Raw genomic sequence first — 20,376 nt, 5'->3', positions numbered from 1 at the left:
CGCAAAGGTTTTCATTGACTATTTCGTCTAGGCCGATTTTAAGATAACCGGATCCAAGCATACTGATCATGGTTAATACTACGTAATGAATATTTGGCTCATCTCTGATGCAAAATCGCCATGAACAAAATATGAATGTGTTTTAGTACATCGACCGATAACATATTCACTGATTGTATTGCAAAGATGCGATATTTATTTATAAATGTCTAGATTCCATTCAGTTGTGCGATTGTGGTTGATGATAAAAGGCCTTTTCCTTTAAGAGGCTGGCTTCACTTATAATACATTTGGATCATACCGTGCCATCAAGTAGATATTTCCGTATAAACAACCGCTTATGTGACCCACGGAACAAAATATGTTGAGTTTTGTTTTTATAAATTATTTTACGTTAGCTATGTTTTGAAATCATCTGAGGGAAAATTATTTAAGTAATAATAGGAGAGAATATAATACGCTACTGTCTTTCTTATTCATATCCTTCGAAGGAGATTTGCGAAACCGCGGCCTGCTTCAATTATACAATTAAAAAGAAATCATGGACCAGCTTGCTCTATTATTTTACAGAAAATTGCTTGCTTATCACTAATATGTAAAATATATGGCCAATAATACACAATGCATAAAGTTATAGCAATTTTTATATTTGCGTTTTATTTCAATTGAAATCAGAGTTTTTTGCTATCTTTGACAGTCCAAATAACTGTTTTACTATTTAGGTTACAATTTCGGTTATTTACATCATATTAATTCAAATGATCCCAAATTGTTGTGGAATCATACGTGCGGGTCCAGATTCCTTAGGAATCCTTACAAAAGAAATGTGATTTGAATAACACATCCCGAAAGTTTGAATTTGCAACATCACATGATAACTATTATCATTCATAAATACAATTTTAAAGTCTTTTTTAAATAATAAGAACTGTATGTTTTTTACCATATCAAAACGGTTAACACCTAAACTGAGTAAAGAAATGCGCAGACATCAAGTTTAGTGTACAATTTTTACCCCAAAACATTGTAAATTCATAGTAATTTTCAGACAAAATTGTTCGTCTGGTTAAAATTTACATTTTGGTATTTCCACTTTATAATAAATCAGAATTTCGAGATCGAAAGTAATTTTGGATCAAAATGTCGCCGATAATCATAATAGCAAGTACTTTTTTGTTTTTGTCAGTAAACATATCAAACGTAGCCAGTTATTACCTAGTATGTTAGGGAAAAGTTGATGAGGTATATAGATAAAATGAAATTGATCAATATTCCTTATATTACACGCCTAACGTTGAAAGGTATTCACTAACTGCTATATGACTTTGAAATAGACTCTTCCTAACGTGATGAAGGTATCAGCCGTTAATTTAGTTTATTAAGTTTATGTTTATTGTATATGGAACACCACGTTTATTCGATAAACAGAACTTTAAGAATTGTAACTCAGAGATTCTATTATGTTGGTTAACGCAATGGAAATATCATTCGGGTCATTTAGGTTCGGATAATTGAGTCGTTAAGCTTTTAAATAGATATTGTAAGCCTAAGCAAGACTAATTTGTTTTAATAATAACGATGAATGCAAAACAAAAAGGGCATTTTTTAATATATACAACTATTTATATTTTGAACGCTCATTAAACACTGCAATAATGTCAGTTAAAACTTCATCGCTACCGGATGGATTCTGCTGAGAGGGAACCGACCGATTATTTTGCATAATATTTCTTAAACATGTATTAAAACCTAAGTAGATCTTTATATATAGCAACACATTATTTATCAAATAAATAAATACTGATAATGTTTGATTCAGGGGGTATAATAAGTTTAAAATAAAATAGAGGGGCCTTCAACTAGAAATATCGATTAAAAATTTCCGGTCAATTACAACAAGAAGTCTGTCTAGAAAAATCTAAATTAAACATTGAGAAGTACGGGGACAATCCCGGAAGCCCATATTATAACGATGAAACTGGTAAGAGGCGGAAAAGTCACTTAACGAGAGAAACACAAAGTCGAAATACAACAAAGACAAATTCATAGAAAATAAACTTTGTATCTTTAAATAAATATTTGGGATTACCGCATTGGAACGGTCATCAAAACAGGAGTTCAATAGGCGATCAAAATAGCTTACAAGTATTCAATCCTACGCTTGCTCCTAAATAAACAAGTTAATTTTTATAGTGTGCGTCTAATATATGCAGCTATCTTTTAAATATAGTATCCACTTAAAATGAGCAAGTTTCAATGTGAAAAGCGGCCAATTACTAAAGCAGAACATCTTTTACAAAATATAGATTTTGAAAATGCGATTTTCTAGAGCTAGTCTACATTATCCGAATTTGTAATAAAGGGCATATCCTTATAATTTATGTATTTATTAAGTGTATTTCTTAAGAATTTGTCATTTTCGTAAATTTCATGTTCATTTAGTCATTTATGTCTAGTACTTCCCTTGCTCATATCAGTTATTTACCTTAATTATTCACGTCAATGTCGGCAAACATATCTTAATCAGAATATTTTTTATTAAGTATAAAGCAATATTCTGCGAACCATGAATTCAATAATATTCAATGTCATTTTTTGAAGTTGACCAATACCCAAACACGTCTCTACGGTATCAGTCAATCACCATATTCGATATTAACAACGCCCAAAGGCCATTTCTTCAGTTTTGTAAAATCCTAAACTCGTTGTAAGTTGTATCTTGTTTGTTACTAACTTTATATAAACTCTTTTAGAGATAGCTCAACCCAGACGTTCTTGGCTTCACATCTCTAGGAGATGAAAAAGAACTTAATCACTTAAATTTGCTTTAATGAAGCCAAATCACGATTCCTACCTATCTAAAGAAATAAATAGATTATATTAGATTCGATAAACAATCTTAACAATGCCCAAAAACAACTTGTTTTAGTATGGTAAATTCTTGCATGGTAAAGGTGCAATATTTTTGACATTTATACACGAAATGTCTATTTTAAGAGGAAATATAAACATATTTGCATGCAATGGAAATCAATCATTAAAATTTGATGTTGTAAAGCCAAAACAAATTTTTCACATCAAAACAAAAGAAAACAAAACACCGGAGCAACATCGAAAATAACATCAAATCATATATGATCCGTTCACCTTAGTATGTATGTTTATAGAACAAGTTTCGATCTTTGCTGCCGCAACCGTATTGAACAGTACACAAGTTGAAAACTTTTTAAAAATGTTTCCAAATGTGTGTTACTGAACTGTTCACACACAACAACTGATTCATCATCATAATTTATCAATCCGTGATAAAATGATCACAAACAATCTTACTCGTTTTTTCCTGTTTCACAATGACTCTAAGCACAGACCATAGGTGACGATCATTATATGTTACACTTATCAGACTATGGCACAACTCACGCATGCTCACAAGTTAATACATTATACGCCAAATCAGCAGGATTACAACAATTACACACGCACCTGCACAATGTTTTTAGTGTTACAGAAATCTTAATAATCAAGGCAAATCACAAGCTCATCTACACAATAGTTGCACCGTTACAAATTCCTCACAGAAAAAGACACAGCAATCCTCACAACGTTTGCATCGCTACGCGAATCACCATCACCACAGAAAATTACACACATCTTCACAATGCCTGCTCTATTGCAAAAATCATGATCACAGGCAATGACAAACCAATCTGCAAAGTGTTTGCACTGTTACACAGGTCAGTATCACTACAACAGTCCTTCCGGACACATCCACGTGACGTTCGTTGTTGATGCGTGCAGTTTCTAAAGTCGTTACGTGACTTACACCCACTTGAACAGCCTCGTACTGTCGACGTGTGAATAAAGTTGCCCCTTTCAGTTTCTTCTAGCATCTCAAAGTATACTTTCTGAAAAAATAAATAGATGAAAACAAAATGGAAAACGATGATTTCAAAATATAGCATGTAAATAATTGTCTTAATAAGGCGAAGCAGATGGTACTTTTTTCTGGTTGTTAAACATCTTTCATTATAAATGTAGCATGCGCTTGAAACAGACTAAAACCTGATATCATGTAATGTTATCAACATGCCATACCTTTCATAAATAAAGTTTTTTTTTACCTTTGTTAACATTTGACTAATACTTTGGTTTCGTTTAAATTATATCGTACCTGACATGCTTGCTCAGCGATACACAATTTCTCTGTGGCCTTTTAGTTTCCACTCGGGTCGTCAGAGCAGTCGTCAGCGATACAGTGCCAGCAATGGAGACCTTCAACTGAAAAAAAAAACACTGGTAATATTACATTCAAATGCCAGAGTTGTTCCGGTATGTAGATTAGATTGCTGTTAGCCAGTGACCATCAAGGAACTACCCTGTGCTTCCATTGGAAACATTCAATGCTATTGTGATATAGGCACACCAAGGGGATTTAGACAAACTGCATTGTTTATATAATGCAAATATTTCCTTAAGAAAAGATTCTTCAAAGTCTAACCGAATGTGGAAAAATCGGTCTATTTGGAATCACCCTCTGTCTAAAATCCGTATATCTAAACCCCACTAGCTACCCCTGATGGGGTAAAACATTGATAGGTACATAAAGGATCAAAGTGATTTATGACATTCAGTAATTCAACCGGGAATAATATGTCTGCGAGGAAAACAAAACTATACACATGTGTTTTGATAATAGCACAATTATTGTTGAAGGGAACACATCATGCATTGTGATCAACATGTTTTCTTGGTGGTACACAACTCCAGTGCATCAGCAGAATTTACAACTCGTATTGTTTTTCGTTTATTGGCCAATATTATTTATTTTTATATTAATCTTATGACAGTATATCCTACTGGTTATACTTGAAGTTACTAACAATGACCTTGTCTACAAATGTCTATGAAACTTCTTTTCTTGAAATGATGTCGTTTCGATCATTCTGGCAAATGTACCAATGAGGCTAATTATATCTAAAACAGTTTTACTTCAGTTTAATGGAACATGTCGTTATTTAAAGATTTAAAGTCGTATAGTAAAAATAAAATGCTTGTCCTTACATTATAGACGTTTCGATGCTAATGGACGAATGAGGCTAACTATATCTAAAACAGTTTTACTTCAGTTTAATGAAACATGTCGTAAATTAAAGATTTAAAGTCGTATAGTAAAAAGAAAATGCTTGTCCTTACATTATAGACGAGGTAGCCTCAGAAATCAATTAAAAGTATGTATAAACTAATAATAAGACAATAATTACATAAATCTGGTGAATAACAACAGGATAACTTAAAAAACGCACTCTTTTGATCAGACTGTACACAAACTAGTTTAAAACCCCAGTTAATTTACTGACCGTTCCAACCAATGCGATACCTAACAATCCTTGATAAAAAAACCTAATTTTTAAATAGTATATATATACTGTGTTTTTTATGGAGTTTTGTGCTGTCCTTCAATGTTTCTGGTTTTTGATTGTGTTTGTGTTCTATGTCTGTGGTGTTGACCTTTTGCATTTAAACGGGGGTTATGTTTAAACTTTAGACTCCTGTACTAGTGTCTGTAGTTTTTTTATATAAATATTGTATATGGAAAGAAAGATAAAAAGTGGAATGAATTGCTTTTTGAAAACGTACAGTATGAACTCATACAAGCTTAGAAGAAGGTTCTAGTGCGGTAATGCTATCATTTATTGAAAGCTATTTTGATGCATGTGTGATGCGTATTCAAAGTATTTTGGGCCCTCGCCTTGTGCCTCAAAACAGGTTTAGATAAAAAAAACACAATACTACTGGGCTTGTTCGTTTAATTTTCATTGTATTGTTCTAATTAAAGTTATACCGGACGCAAAAGGGAAGTTTTATAAAAAAAATATCATGAACGAAGGAAATCTTCTTCCTTTGCAGCTCGTTTCTGTCTGAAAAGCTTCCGCCTACTTTGACACATCATGTAAAACAAAAGATATGTGTATTTTATTTTTATATGGAAATATACTGATTTGAATATTGACAATATATGTCCATACCGTTCACAGTTTCCACATGTATTTCTAAATTAGGTCTGAATAACAAAATATCAATCATAATTGGCGGCGACAGATTTGAGATTTCCGTTCTTGCTGTTGCGCAATATTGTCACATGATGACTTTCTTTTCCAGAGTGTTATGTTTTAGGAACTTAATTAAATGATGTTCCTAGAAAATAGAAAAATTCAAACAAAACCCACAAATACCTTTTTAGATTTTCTTTTTTTTCTTTATAAACATCCGTTTTACTTTTTTACTTTAAAACGGTCAGATAAGTAATAATTTTAAGATAGTTTTATTAATGCGTTTTTTAAATATCAAAAAAAAAAATTAAAACAATGTAAGGCGCATTTCTGATTTCAAATCAATGCTGAATTGTTCGATTTTAAACTTTCAATCTAGTTTTTAACAGACGTCTAACCGATCACTTTATTAAATCTAGATTAATGTCGGTTCATAACAAGTCACTGATATGTACTTATTAAATTAAGTCTTTCGAAAGGTCTTATTGCGATGAAGGAACTTCAAAATACCGAATTCATTTAGCTAAATTTAATATCACTTTCTTCTCACCAGTTACGTTTTGAAACTTGTCGTTATGGTAACAATAGATTTGCACATAATACATGATATTGTAGATATTGTATTTGAAGTAATGGTGATATAAAAGAGGAATTTCATTTTGTTTGTATCTGTAATGTACATGTCGATATACGTGAAACATGTTTTAATAAAATACCAATTTGACGCTAGTATGAGGCAATGCTTTGCTCTCATGCAAGACACGAAGTATACCGTCCAACTTATTTTGTGTAAATATATTTCATTAGCATATATACATCGCCAAAACAGTGTTAATTTTGTTATCTGATAATAATAAGGCAACGAAATATTACTTGATATATGTATCATCGTTCAGCATGGCATGAACATAATCGTCGTACATCGTGTGTGTTTGTTGTCCATCATCATACTTTGTATGCATGAGACAATACTCAGTTTTAACTTAACTATTAAAATGACTGTTTTTATTGAAAATATCTTATTTCTATTTTCACGTTATCATGTTATCGTTGTGTATATATGTTGAATTGTAAAACAATATATTTCATGTCAGGGGGAACACGCATGTATTCACATTATATAACATACGTTTTGAATCTTGAATCTGATGTATTAAAGTAATGCAATTGATAAAGAATCAAATTTACTTCAAACTATCATTACACTTCTTAACAAATAAACGAAACGTATCGATATGTTAATGTACAATTACTGAGGCGGTTTAATGTACAACTTATGTACAACTTATTAAATATATGCATTTAACACAAATTGTATTGATGTTTGTTAAGAATTTCGAATTGTTTGAAACTGAACATCCATACTAGAGAAACAACCTCCACTACGCCATACTGAAAAATACTTTAGAGGAGATTAATTAATACAATCATATTAATATAATGTAACCTGATCAACGTGTTGACATATTACTAGTATACCATAAAGCGAATCGAACTGATTTATAAATCATTTTTGAAATCCATTCGTGAGTAGTTTATATAACAGTATACAATTTGTGTCCATTACTAACTGAGCTATTATATATTCAATGGCTTTGCCTGATGTAACATACTTTAGATTCATTGTATAGTAAAGGTGGGATTACCTATTGTTGAAAGTGTGCTCATGAGACCGACCACCTGAAGCAGCTCCATCCTGAATCGATGACACATATATCCCCAATTCACAGTTTAAAACCAATTTATTTTCTTATACATCAACGCGTAACTCCACTCTACGATAAAGTTGTCTATCCAAAAACCTCGTCCATTTATCCTATAAAATTAATTTTTAATATTTTTTCCTACGATTTTCAGAATTCTCCTCTCTTTCACAGAACATTGAGCGTAATACCTGTCTGGTATCATATTTTTCCTGATATAACAGTTCCTTTGTCTTCTTCATTTATTGTTTATTCTCTCCAAGGCAGAGTTAGCCTTTCAAGATGTTGTATACAGACGTGCGTTATCGAATATTCTGTATTAGTTTCCTCATCAAATAACTTTCGTCTCGTAATTGATAAGATCCAATTACTACTACTTGTGCTTTCGGCTATTCAGTGTTTTTCAGATAACTATGTTTACGTAATAACAACTGCTTTCGCTGTTTCTGTTTAATGACTTAAGGCCTATGTATTCGGTTTACAAAGTTTGCAAAATCATGCGACAACCAAGCCATTTAAATGCACATTGAAAACTCTGACCGGCAAACAGACTACACAAACACCAAACTTAGTTACCTGTTTGGAAAAAGGAAACAGCTCTTTATACAGAGACAAGCACAGTAGCTATACCCTAAACAAAACACAAGGCGAAGGCATACCGAAACGAAAGACGCAGAACTTGCAAACGTCACCTATACACAATTTGTTTAAGACTCGTCTCTTCCGTTTCTTTTTTTGTAGATGATAACTTCCACTTGTAAAGCTGATACGAATATCGAATCTAACAGACACATATATAACCGTTTTTGACATAGGCTGTGTTATTAAAGCTTACAAGAGTAATATTAAATACATATCCAAATTTCCGTCAAAGCTGAAGTCAGATCATTCTGAAGCACGGAACCCTTTCGGAACTTTATACAGTTCAATTGTTCTTCAAAGTCTTATCATGGTCAGGAAAGGCTGAAGAAACGGAACTCTTTGGGTGTTTCATACTCAGTCTGTTAAAAACTTTGCTAAACTCCCTGGTTGAAGGATTTAATTAAAATTGTTTTGTACGGTGGATATCGGGAATGACGGAAAACTGATTAGCCAGCTTCAAATGAAGATGTCCTTAAGGGACAGCATTGCATGATTTGGGTGAAAAAGGAGCAAAAAGGATAAAAGCATACAACCCTTTCGATATCGTCACCATTCCCGAACAAGAACCGTTTGAAATAATACAGGAAATAATGTTAATAGTTTTGATATTATGAAGTTACCTTTCATTGAACATCTAATTCGGTTTATAAAAACCTGTGCCATTAAACCGGGTTTATGTTTAAACATTTTGCTACTGAGCTTGTTTCTGTAGCTTTCGCATAAATATTATTATGAACTGTAGGGAATATGTGAAACTAGTCATATTTGTTTATTATATGCTTTCCGATGATTTATAGATATTTGACAGTGATATAAAAAAGTTGTTTCACAGTTTTAAGCAATTATCGAAACAAAACCTTGCGTTCGCATACACTTTTTTCAGCTTTTATGATTTTTTTGGCAATTTATTTGGTATTCCTTGTAAATATATTACAATATTACTATCTTAAACTGAAACAAACAATAAACATCTTACATGTATTTTTTTCTCGGCCGTTTTGGTGTTTATGCATGGTAAACTTGATTCATACAGAAATCGGATCCAGTGCTATATATTTTGAGGTCAGTACACATGACAACATCTTTTCTTGATGGAATAATTTAATGAAATTCCGTGCAGTTAATTATACTGAATGAACAGATGTGAATGAATGTATATTGCTAACATAAAAACGTACTGAAGACACTTTTCGGAAGTCTCTTAGATGTCAAACTGAATAAAAAATCTGAGCGTTCAATCAAGCATTGCTTTTATAAAAACTAATTTATTGGTATGTCAATATTGCAAAGATACTATTCAGAACAAGAGAACTATTTGGACGCATTGCATTGTTGATTAACAGCAAGTACTCTCAACTGGTTTTCTTTTGTCGGCATTTAATAATGTATATATATCTGTGTATATTTTTTAAAATAATATAAAAATGTTATTGACTAATGATAAGGTTAATACCTTTAAGTGTTGACCTTAAAGCTGATGTAAGCCAATAACATTAATACTTAAGTGTTTTTTATCGTATAATTATCTTCCACTATTATACGTTAGATTTTTCTTCTACGGAACAATATCACAAACCTTAATTTCCGGTTGCTTATTTGAATCTAGCATAAAATAATATATTATTTTCTATGATTTGTGACTTGACAACATCTCGATCATTGAAAAGGGAATACTGAAAACGTTATCTTGTGTAACAAGCATATATTATGGTTGTATTATTGTATTATGATCAGCTTGATTTCAATTTAAAATTCAAGATGACATATTCGTCACTTTTGTCTATTTCTGGAAGATATATAGTGTAGTCCCTGTCAGGCTTTTGCACATCAGGATGGTTAAGTTTGAGGCTACCTGGAGTGTCCTTGTAGTTTTTATCGTACTGTTTATTGATCGGGACACATGTAGTTGAATATGAAACACTAGCGACGCCGTGTAGAGTTTGCTATCTTTGCTATGCTATAACAAGCGGAGCATGAATATATAAAATCAACACAATACTATAATCACATAGCCCTGAAACATTTGCAGTGAGTAACATTCCTAAACGTGGTACTTGTAGCTGTTTCTTGCAACAGACCAGGTAATTTTACGGGATTTTCACATTTTATCAAGTAAATTTGACAGTTTGTTTTGGATGATGACATGTGACAAAACATACTCGTAAAGATATCTGAAATAAGTTTTGACCTACTGTCTTGTTATTGCGTTGGGTTTGGTGTTATTGCGTTTTGTTGCTTTATAATAAGCAAACATGGAAGATTTATAATTTGCAATTGTTGATTTTTTACAATACGAACTGACTACGTAATTAAAGTGATTAAACTACCTAAACCAATAATGTCATGAAATGCATTGGCTTTTCCGAGTAAAAGGTACTTAGGGGCAACGGAAGTTAATGGTAGATGCGGGAACAACCCTTCGTCGTTTTGAATATTTTCAGTTCTTTAAACTGCATATGGAATATTCTGGTACTATCAAAATATCATGAAATATCAGTAGTGGTCAATATCGGGTTGTATTTGTACACTTTATAACCTACAATCATAATATCACACAAAACCTCCACATCCCCATTAGCTGTTAGAGGTTTAAGATTCAAAACCAGTTTTTGAGTATTTCATCGCTTACCAAACAATATTACGTTGACTATGGTTCATTTCAATTATATTGTGTCTTCACCTTTTCGGTACAAAACTTATAAAATACGAAAATCCACCTGTCCACCGTGAGGCAGAAGATATGTAAATAAAAAAATACACATCCCGCTCGCGGGGTTAAAATACGGCAAAAACACCCCGCCAACTCGGAGGAACCGGATGATATTGTCATTGTTCAATAGAAAGTACAAATGATAATGTAATTCTTATATTAATGTTGTGATGTCCATTCAACGTTAGCGTTTATAGAAAAAGATTTTATCATAAATCTCCCTAATGGATTACCATAGAAAACCATAGAAACGTAAAACACAAAGATAAATAGTGAAAATTGAAGTTTCCTGCTCGCGTTTAAATGGACTGAGGACATTAATGAATTATTTATCAGATGCAGACAATAAAAACACATTTCTTGGCGAACAATCAGACCCTAATATGATAAAGTTTTTTTTTACAAAAGGCGTACAGAAAGCAACGACTTCATTCAAAACACGGGTTATGATGGAAACACCATTCATAAATTCTTTACTCAATCATTTATCCTTATACTCTATTACACTAAACAAGAATTGCTTTTATATTTGAGCTCTTACTTTCTTGCCCAGTTATACGAGGTTATTTCTCTGTGTTAATATAGTTCATTTGGGAAAGTTTTTTGTCCTGGTATAGCACATGCTGCAAATCTTGATTTGGAATCTGAAATTAATATTTTCATGACGTTTTATATTCCATTTATTAGAACTACTGCGTGTGTCTGTATAAACCAAACATTGAAGAAAATATGACAAACATTATTCAATAATCTTATATTCTGTTATAAAATAAACTCATAATTAAAGGATACCTCTTTACACTCATTTTATTATACTTTCACTATAAGCACAGGTGCAATTCTAATCACTAAACGTTTAAAAACAAACATTAAGGGAATTCCAATATAATGTTTTGGTTAATCCTTGATATTAAATAGTTAGGACCCCTTTGAATACATGAGTATCAGAACAGGTTAAACGAAAGAACAATTCAATCAACAATGTTTGAATGTCCAATTAAGTGAACTGTACGGTACAAAGTGGATGGGAAAGGCATTTGACCCAAACAATACAAGGTAGGTAGGGAAATTCAGAAATTAAAACGCCGTAAAATTAATCTTAATTTAATTCTTAGGAACAGTGTTTCCCAAGAGTAAATCATACGTTCCATGAAACATGCTTTCTTGTAGAAACGACCTGAGCATCATAATAAAGGCATTCTCCATCACAGATCTGTTGTAATTCCACTTTTTCGGAAAAGTCTTCCGACCACATGAATACGATTATTGGTCAAAAGCCACAGGACCATCTAACTAAAAGGTAAGATAAGATTGAAGTAAAAAAGTGAAACAGTTTGCTACTTGAAATAACGTTTTACAATAAAGACATATATCTATCTTTAACCAGAAGCAATCGCCTGGAAGAAAATACGCCGCTGACTGATAATAGTGAGTTTGGCACCTATCTATTCTTTGATCTAATCAATTTTGCCGTAAAAATGCTGACTTTTAACTAATGTTGTATAAAACTTTCCTACGAAAAATAGCTGCCACACATACTGAAATGACGTATGTATGTGCTATATATAGAATATCTTCAAAGAACTATGAAAACTTCGGACCGCGTCTAATGTTGAAATTAAACTTGGCAATACATTCTCAAGGTTTATTATGCACGAAAAAAAAACTCTACCATTTATAATATTGAGATATTTATATTATTTGTTTCGACCTCAACAATACTTTAAACACTTTAAATATTGAAATTAAACGGTATGCAAATGTTCAGTTAATTCCGTTTTCGGATGCATTCGTCATGACCTTGTTAACAAATTGTTCGCCGTACATTGTGCAAAGCAAAACACCAACTGTTTGCAAGCTTAGTTTAACAAAGCGTATTGTGTTTTTTTTGCAAGGGTAAGAATGATTAAAGGCCTACAACATGTATTTGAGTGGATAGGGTTGAGCCGAAAATTAAACTAATTTAAAAATTTGTATTTTCTTTTTAGGTTTTTTTTATCGAGAGTAAAACAAGTATCCTCTGCAAATATTACGAAATTATTTATTTCATGAATTCGTTGCAATTAAGAAAGACATTTGATAACAAGGAGCAATTTAGTGACGGAACACCACAAGACATCATTGTGTAAACTAAATGTATTATTTTTAATTTTAAAATATTCGTAACAGAAAATAACAATACACACATCGCTTTTTCTCAAAATATATATTTGATTCTGGACACAGAACTACTTACTGTCACTTTTCAAATCTCGGACTGAGACAAGAGCTTAGATATTGTTCAGTGTATTTACCTTTACTGAGTGAACATGGAAACAAACGTGAACTTTGTGAATATTCTAAACGATAGCATTTAATGGAACTAGCAAATGGATACAATATAATAAATAAGTAAATCTTTTTATACTACCTAATGCGTTAGTCATTTAAAATTGAAAACGGAGTACAGTTTTGCGAGTGCCGGGTTAATGTTATTCGCTTCAAAAATTCCGCACTAATTGCATAAAAGGGCGGCAATTTACTTATTGCTTTGCTTTGTACAAAACATTTCTGATCAATTTACTTAAGTTGGACCTTTCAACACCGTAAGCCTCATTCCTGATTCAAACATTCAATGAAATATCTGGCAAGTAAACCACTATACAAGCCAACCGTTTTAAGGCGAAAACGCCTGTTTATATTGCTACAAACCACAATACAAGCCAACCGTTTCAAGGCGAAAACTCCTGTAGATGTTGCTACAAACCACAATACAAGCGAGCCATTTCAAGGCGAAAACTCCTGTATATGTTGCTACAATATTTATGCGAAAAGCTACAGAAACAAGCAACCACAATACAGGCAAACCGTTTCAAGGCGAAACTCCTGTATATATTGCTACAAACCACCATACAGGCCATCTGTTTCAAGGCGAAAACTCCTGTATATGTTGCTACAAACCACGATGCAGGCCATTTTTTAAGGCGAAAACTACTGTTTATATTCCTACAAACCGCTATACAGGCCAACCGTTTCAAGGCGAAAACTCCTCTATATGTTGCTACAACACAATACAGGCCAACCGTTTCAAGGCGAAAACTCCAATACATGTTTATGGTGATACATACTACAATTAAGGCCAACCGTTTCAAGGCGAAAACCTTACGATATGTTGATATTCAATGAAAACCGTACGTTCTAAGCCCAACTGAGTGTTGGTATATTGCAAAATTGCCAGTCGTTCTATGTTGTTATATGTCAACATGGGCCAACCGTTCCAAGCCTCTGCCCCAACCATATGCTGATATATACTACAATATATACCAATTGATTCAATATGGCTGTCCCAACAATATGTTGATGCATCGTTCCGTATTAAGTATAAAGCGAACAAAATGTCAATTTAATGTCCGAAAATCAGAGAAAAGAACTAAAAACAATTAACCATTAACCCCTCAAAATTTAAATAAAATGCAAACATCTTAAGATTTTATATCTCATTTTTTATCTGCTATATAGTTTTGCTCTTCTGTTAAAAAGATTTGTTGCCTTAAGTAATATCTTTGAATATGCTGTATTTGATATGGAGATTAGTACATGTTTAATGCAATGAGCTATTTTGAGATAAGTTGCGTTGAAAATATGGACAATTTAAAAATGTGATTACAATCCTTAAATGAGCAGAGGAACAATAAATTCCAACATGCTATATGTGCCCAGGTATAAACTCCGGAGGAATATTTTGTCGATTAGAATCTTCCATAGGGAGAATTGGGTACAACATAAAAATGTCAGAAACATCATACAATGAGAAGTACGAAGAAGTTGAGAAGGTAATCAGATAAAAGAAGCAATTACCCAACATATTATCAACATTGCCTTTAACTTGTATCATGGTTTATATAATATTAAATATGTTTTAGTGTTATCAATAAACGTTAAAATGTAGTAGAAGAAAAACAAATAAAATTACATTTTTCTCTAAAATAATGTTCAATGGTTCAATGTAAATATCAGCGAGAACTTGTTCGGATTCAAATGTCTTTGAGTTGGGTATTAAATGTTTTGTTTTTCGATAATATCAAATATTCGTTATATCGAAGTATTTCCTGAGGTCCCGACCACGCGTCTCTACTTAAAAAAACAACAATAAAATATGTATGTTATTATAATTGCAATACCAATGTTTTAAGAAAAAGATCGAAGCTGGCAAATTCAAATGCATCCTTTTTCAGAATAATATGTAGCATTTCAGACACTTTCCATTAACTTCATAGTTCAAGGAATAGTAAACTTCTTACTTCATGAAAAATATCTGCCCATAATCTGTTATTGAGAGCATTCTGAAAAACGTTGACAGTCTATGCCGTTTTAGGAACCGTACTAAACACAATTTGCCTTCAGGTTAACTAACTAATGTGAATTATATTGAATAATTTTATCATGGAGATGCTATGGGACATCTCAACCAAGATAATTGAATTGTCTTGTATCCCTTTATAATAAGAAAAGTAATGAATATGTGTATACTTCACTGAATAGACATTTGTGTAATATAATCATCATTGGAAAATAAACATTCCGTAAAAAAATCTCGTTTACAACTTAAGCTCGATTGACATTTTGTATTAATGGGCATACAAACGTTTAGTGATTTTATTTACACTATCTATGTACTCGCACTAATATTGCATACATTGTAGGGAATCTTTGATATATAAAATGTTTACATCAATTAACATCAATGTATAATTTATATTATTGACACATTAAATGCTAAATACAACTAATGGTGTTTGCCGTATGTAGTTCAAGGTTGCATTTTCTCAACCAAACACAGAAATAAGTAGAAATTAGTAGCGAAAGAAAAATAATTTCAGACGGTCGGTAACAACAAGATTGACTAGAAATATAATTCCAGACTCAAATGTCATTTTCTGAGAACAAGTTCATGAACAGAGGGAGTCTTGTGTAATTGACTGTCAAAGGGTTTGATAGGATTTGATGCAAGAAAAACGAAAACTTGATCTGCATAACCGGAGGTTTCGATTGTTGTAGTTAGAATGGCCATCATAACGACCTGTATTTGTATATTCTATCAACCTTGTTAATTATTTCGTTTATAAAATGTTAATATATTGGTTCATATTTATCCGAAAGTAATATTAACTAATCAATTCATTTGTAGGTGTAGACTAGCATACAACTTACCTGCGTACAATTCGTTCATGTTTTATACGGTTGGCTAGTGTTTAACAACCACTTTTGTTTATATAACTGTCAAACGGAGACTGCCAACATAACAATACTTAGTTTATGGTTTATGGTTTGAGTTAAAAAATGCTTATAGCCTTTGATGTCTTTCTGAAAGCCTTTTAAAAATGTTGTTTATGATTTTTTGTTGTCTGATTGTGCACTGAGAATATTTGTGTTGTGGATTATCGCCAGTCTATTTACATTTTATTGTAAAATAAAATAAGTTTTCCTTTGAGAGTCTGGCTTCAAATAATATGTATTTGCCTTATATTGCTCCTCCATAAATATAATTCCTCTTACAATCGGCCGCTTATGTGACCAACGAAACAAAATATGTTGAGCTCATTTGTTTGGTCTAAAATAGGTATTGCGTAAGTCTTTTTGCTAAAAAAAATCAGAAAACAATATTCGAGTAGTACAATTGGAGACTTATATACATTTCTGGGTCTACCTTATTTCAACTTAGATTAGACACATACCCGTTTTGCAAACTTTGCCCAAATAACTGTTTAGTTATGAAGTGTTTTTTTTTTATTTCACGTCACATCCTTTCAAATTATAACAAAATGTAACTGATTCAACAGGCATTCATTATTTGTCTACTGTACTTTAAAAGTTTACTGTGATTTAAAACTACATATTCAAAACGTTTTAAAAGCACCTGAATTTTGATACAGCGTAGAAAATATAGCAGAGTTTATTTAAATCTTAACTAGAATTTAGTTATAGAAGATGTTATGTAATGGTTACTGCATTTAGTGGTTCCAAACTGCTGTCTAATTTCCTGTGACGTTTTGTTACGGAACAAATGTACACATGCAATAAGGGCCGGGGAAACAGGCTCAATTCAATATTGTTCCTTATATATATATTCACACACTTATGAACACTTCATCATTATTTCCTTTGTAATCTACACCAGAGTTGGCATTTGTCAAATATGAAAATACTTTCAAATCATTTATCAAAATGTTTATTGTTGCACTTGAGCAGCTCTAAATGAACATGTTCATACGTAAAATAACTAGAGCTGAGAAAGTTCCATTAAACAGAATTTTAAATTTAAAAACAAAAACTATTAAATTATTCGAATTCCTGACCCACTTGTGGACAACACAAATATATTCGGTGTTCAAAGCCTGTTTCTTTAAACAAAAATCAGGACTTTTTATGTTATCAGTTTATCAAAACTATCTACAACTGGTTAGCTATGAAATCTCACTATCATAAAGTAGAAATATTGTAAAAAAAAATAGGATGTGCTCCCAATCCGAAATCAGGACATTTTTAAATGGATATCATAAAAAATATGAGTTGCAAAGCCGTATGCCCGTTTTTGTAACGATTTTAAGTATGTTTTTAATATCTCTAGTTATTTGAAGTTGAATAATAAAACGGAAAAATATATGATTTAAACATATAACATAATATTCAATCCACGTCATTATTTATAAAAACACCAGTTCCCTGATAAAACACATTCTCAATTCCATGGATGAACATGTAAATCATTCCCCCCCCCAAAAAAAAAAAGAAGAAAAGAAACCGGGACAATAACCCTGTTTTTTTAAGTTTTGTAAGTGCATGATAACCATGCGTGAATCATTAAAAAGTAAAAAAAAAATCAAACTACAATGTCAAAAGTGATAAAGAATGCCAGGACACTGAACTCGTGTTCACAAACTGGTGTATTATTATAGTGGAAATATTATCACAGTCACTTTTGTCAATATCCATAAAAAAGCTTTTATGACGAAATTAAATATTTGTATACACTCCAATACATGAATTTTATAATTATTAAGGGCCATGATACCCCAAAATAAGCAATGTCTGTAGCAAGTTTTTGTTGTTGTTTTTATTTTACAAAAATGAGCTCAAATAAATTGGTATTTATATAAAATGTGTTTAGCATTAGGACGTATTAAATACATTCTTGAAGACATATGTCGTAGAAACAATAGATTCGGATTGTATGAAACTGTGCCTTGATAATAATGAAACGTACACAACTACGTCATACTCCCAAAAAACTCCCAGTAGGTTCATAAAACTGTTATATCATTCGGCTTCTAGATTAATTTTTAACATTCATTATTAAGCTCCATAATAGCACATCAAAATTACTTATAGTCATTTACAAAATTCATCCGTGAGTATTTTTATATCACACTATACTATTACAGTACCATTTCTAACTAAACTTTCTACACTAAAAATGCATTATCAGAAGTAACATATTGTTGATATAATGTACATGTTTATATTATATGTAACTCATGGGCTGTTAACTTAAAGTTAATAAAAAAATCTTCGTCTTTTGTTGTAAATTCATTTTTAAATGAAGGTGGTGATATTACCTATTGTTGAAAGTGTGCTCACAAGAGCGATCACCTGAAGCAGTTCCATCCGGAATCGATCTTGTTTATCTCGACTGTATAATTACACTCATATGAACTGCGTGCATCGTAAATATTGTTTATCTATGATATCTCCTGTGAATCTCCGTTACACAGTCAAAATCCATTTTAAAAGTCTATTACTTCAAATCATTTCATCACGATTCTATTAAAGTGTATACAATCCTCGAGCCTCGTCCATTTATCCTATAAAACTAACGCTTTCATAGTCTGTTCACACCTCGGTGTCCATTGCTTTTACAAATCAAAGTACTTAAGAATTCAATAAAAGTAGTATTTTCCGAATAATCTTCTATTCCTCTGTTATTTTGAACGCAATACCTGTCTGTTCTCATATTCTTCCCGATATAACAGCTCCCCTTTGTCATGTTCAATTTATTGGTTATTCTCTTCCAGCAGCGGAGTGAGTGCTCTAAGATGGTGTATAATGAAGTGTGCTATCGAATGTTCTTTATTAGTTGCCTCATCAAATATCTTTCGTCTAGTAATTGATTTAATTCAATAACTACTACATGCGCTATCGAGTATTCGCTGTAGGTGTGTTAGATAATTAAGTTGTGGCAATAACAATTGTTTTCATTGTTTCTGTTAACAGGCGTTAGTCCCCGGTTTACAAAATGAAACATCATGCGACAACCAAGCAATGTAAATGCACACAGAAAACTATGACCGGCAAACAGACGAAGAAATACGCACGACCATGTATCTTTAGAAAATCTTTTGAAAAAAAGGGCGGCATATTTATCACCTTAAACATTATCTTTTAACTCAAATGCATTTGGGAATGCATTGGTTGATATTACAATAAAACTATAATTTCTTATTTTTACAATTGATTGAAGTATTTTCAAACAAATCTCACCAACTGAGTTCGTAATCAAAGATCGATCAATGAATGGGTTAAAAGCAAACTAGTTATATATGTCTATATCTAATGACACTTTTTTACTTTCAAATCTCGATTTTCCCTTGATGCACTTCACACCGTTTGATAAAGAGCCGTCCCTATAGTTTCCTTTTAATGTCAAATGCAACATGGACTTAAAAGCTGATGAATATATACCCTATTGTTCAACAGACACATGTTAGCGTATTCAGCCCAGGCTGTGATATTAAATCTTACAAGATACAGGTTCAACTTTTATTTAAAGACTATGTTAGAAAAGGCTTTAAAACGGATCCCTTTTGGCACTCGTACAGTTCAATTATCCTTCAAAGCCTATACCAGAAAGGCTGAAGAAATGAGCTTTTAGAGAACTTTATACTATTTAAAACTTTGTTTTATTCCCTGAATGAAATATTTAATTAAAACGTTCTAGTACGGCAGATATCTGGAATGACAGGAATATGAAAAAGTGTCTTTTAATGACGCTGTTGTAAAGCGACAATATAGAGATATTTGGAATATTATGAAGTTTCTGTCAGTTTAATTTCTATTTCAATTAACTACGTAATAAGATATTTATTCAACTGCTATAAACAACAATTTATGATAATATAAGAAGACAATATTTGTTTAATTTGTGCTATGCTGGAATAGATTTAAATAACTTTTATAACCTTATTAAAACAACTAATAATGATACTCAAAGTAAGTTGTCTTTCTATGTATATCA

At 31.9% G+C, this 20,376-nt stretch overlaps 1 long non-coding RNA gene across 1 annotated transcript; it reads right to left on the bottom strand.

Moving 5' to 3' along the window:
• Positions 1 to 1,695: 1,695 nt before the first annotated feature.
• LOC128234939 (uncharacterized) lies at positions 1,696 to 19,090 on the bottom strand. Its single transcript, XR_008261073.1, has 3 exons — positions 18,701 to 19,090; positions 4,172 to 4,278; positions 1,696 to 3,905 (listed from the first exon to the last, which is right to left on the bottom strand). It is a non-coding gene; the product is annotated as an uncharacterized LOC128234939 (long non-coding RNA).
• Between the last annotated feature and the right edge of the window lie 1,286 nt (positions 19,091 to 20,376).

Source organism: Mya arenaria, chromosome 1, assembly GCF_026914265.1.
Source record: "Mya arenaria isolate MELC-2E11 chromosome 1, ASM2691426v1".
NCBI classification, from domain to species: Eukaryota; Metazoa; Mollusca; class Bivalvia; order Myida; family Myidae; genus Mya; species Mya arenaria.
The sequence above is the reverse complement of the archived record's forward strand: the minus strand, read 5'-3'. Positions and strand labels throughout refer to the sequence as shown.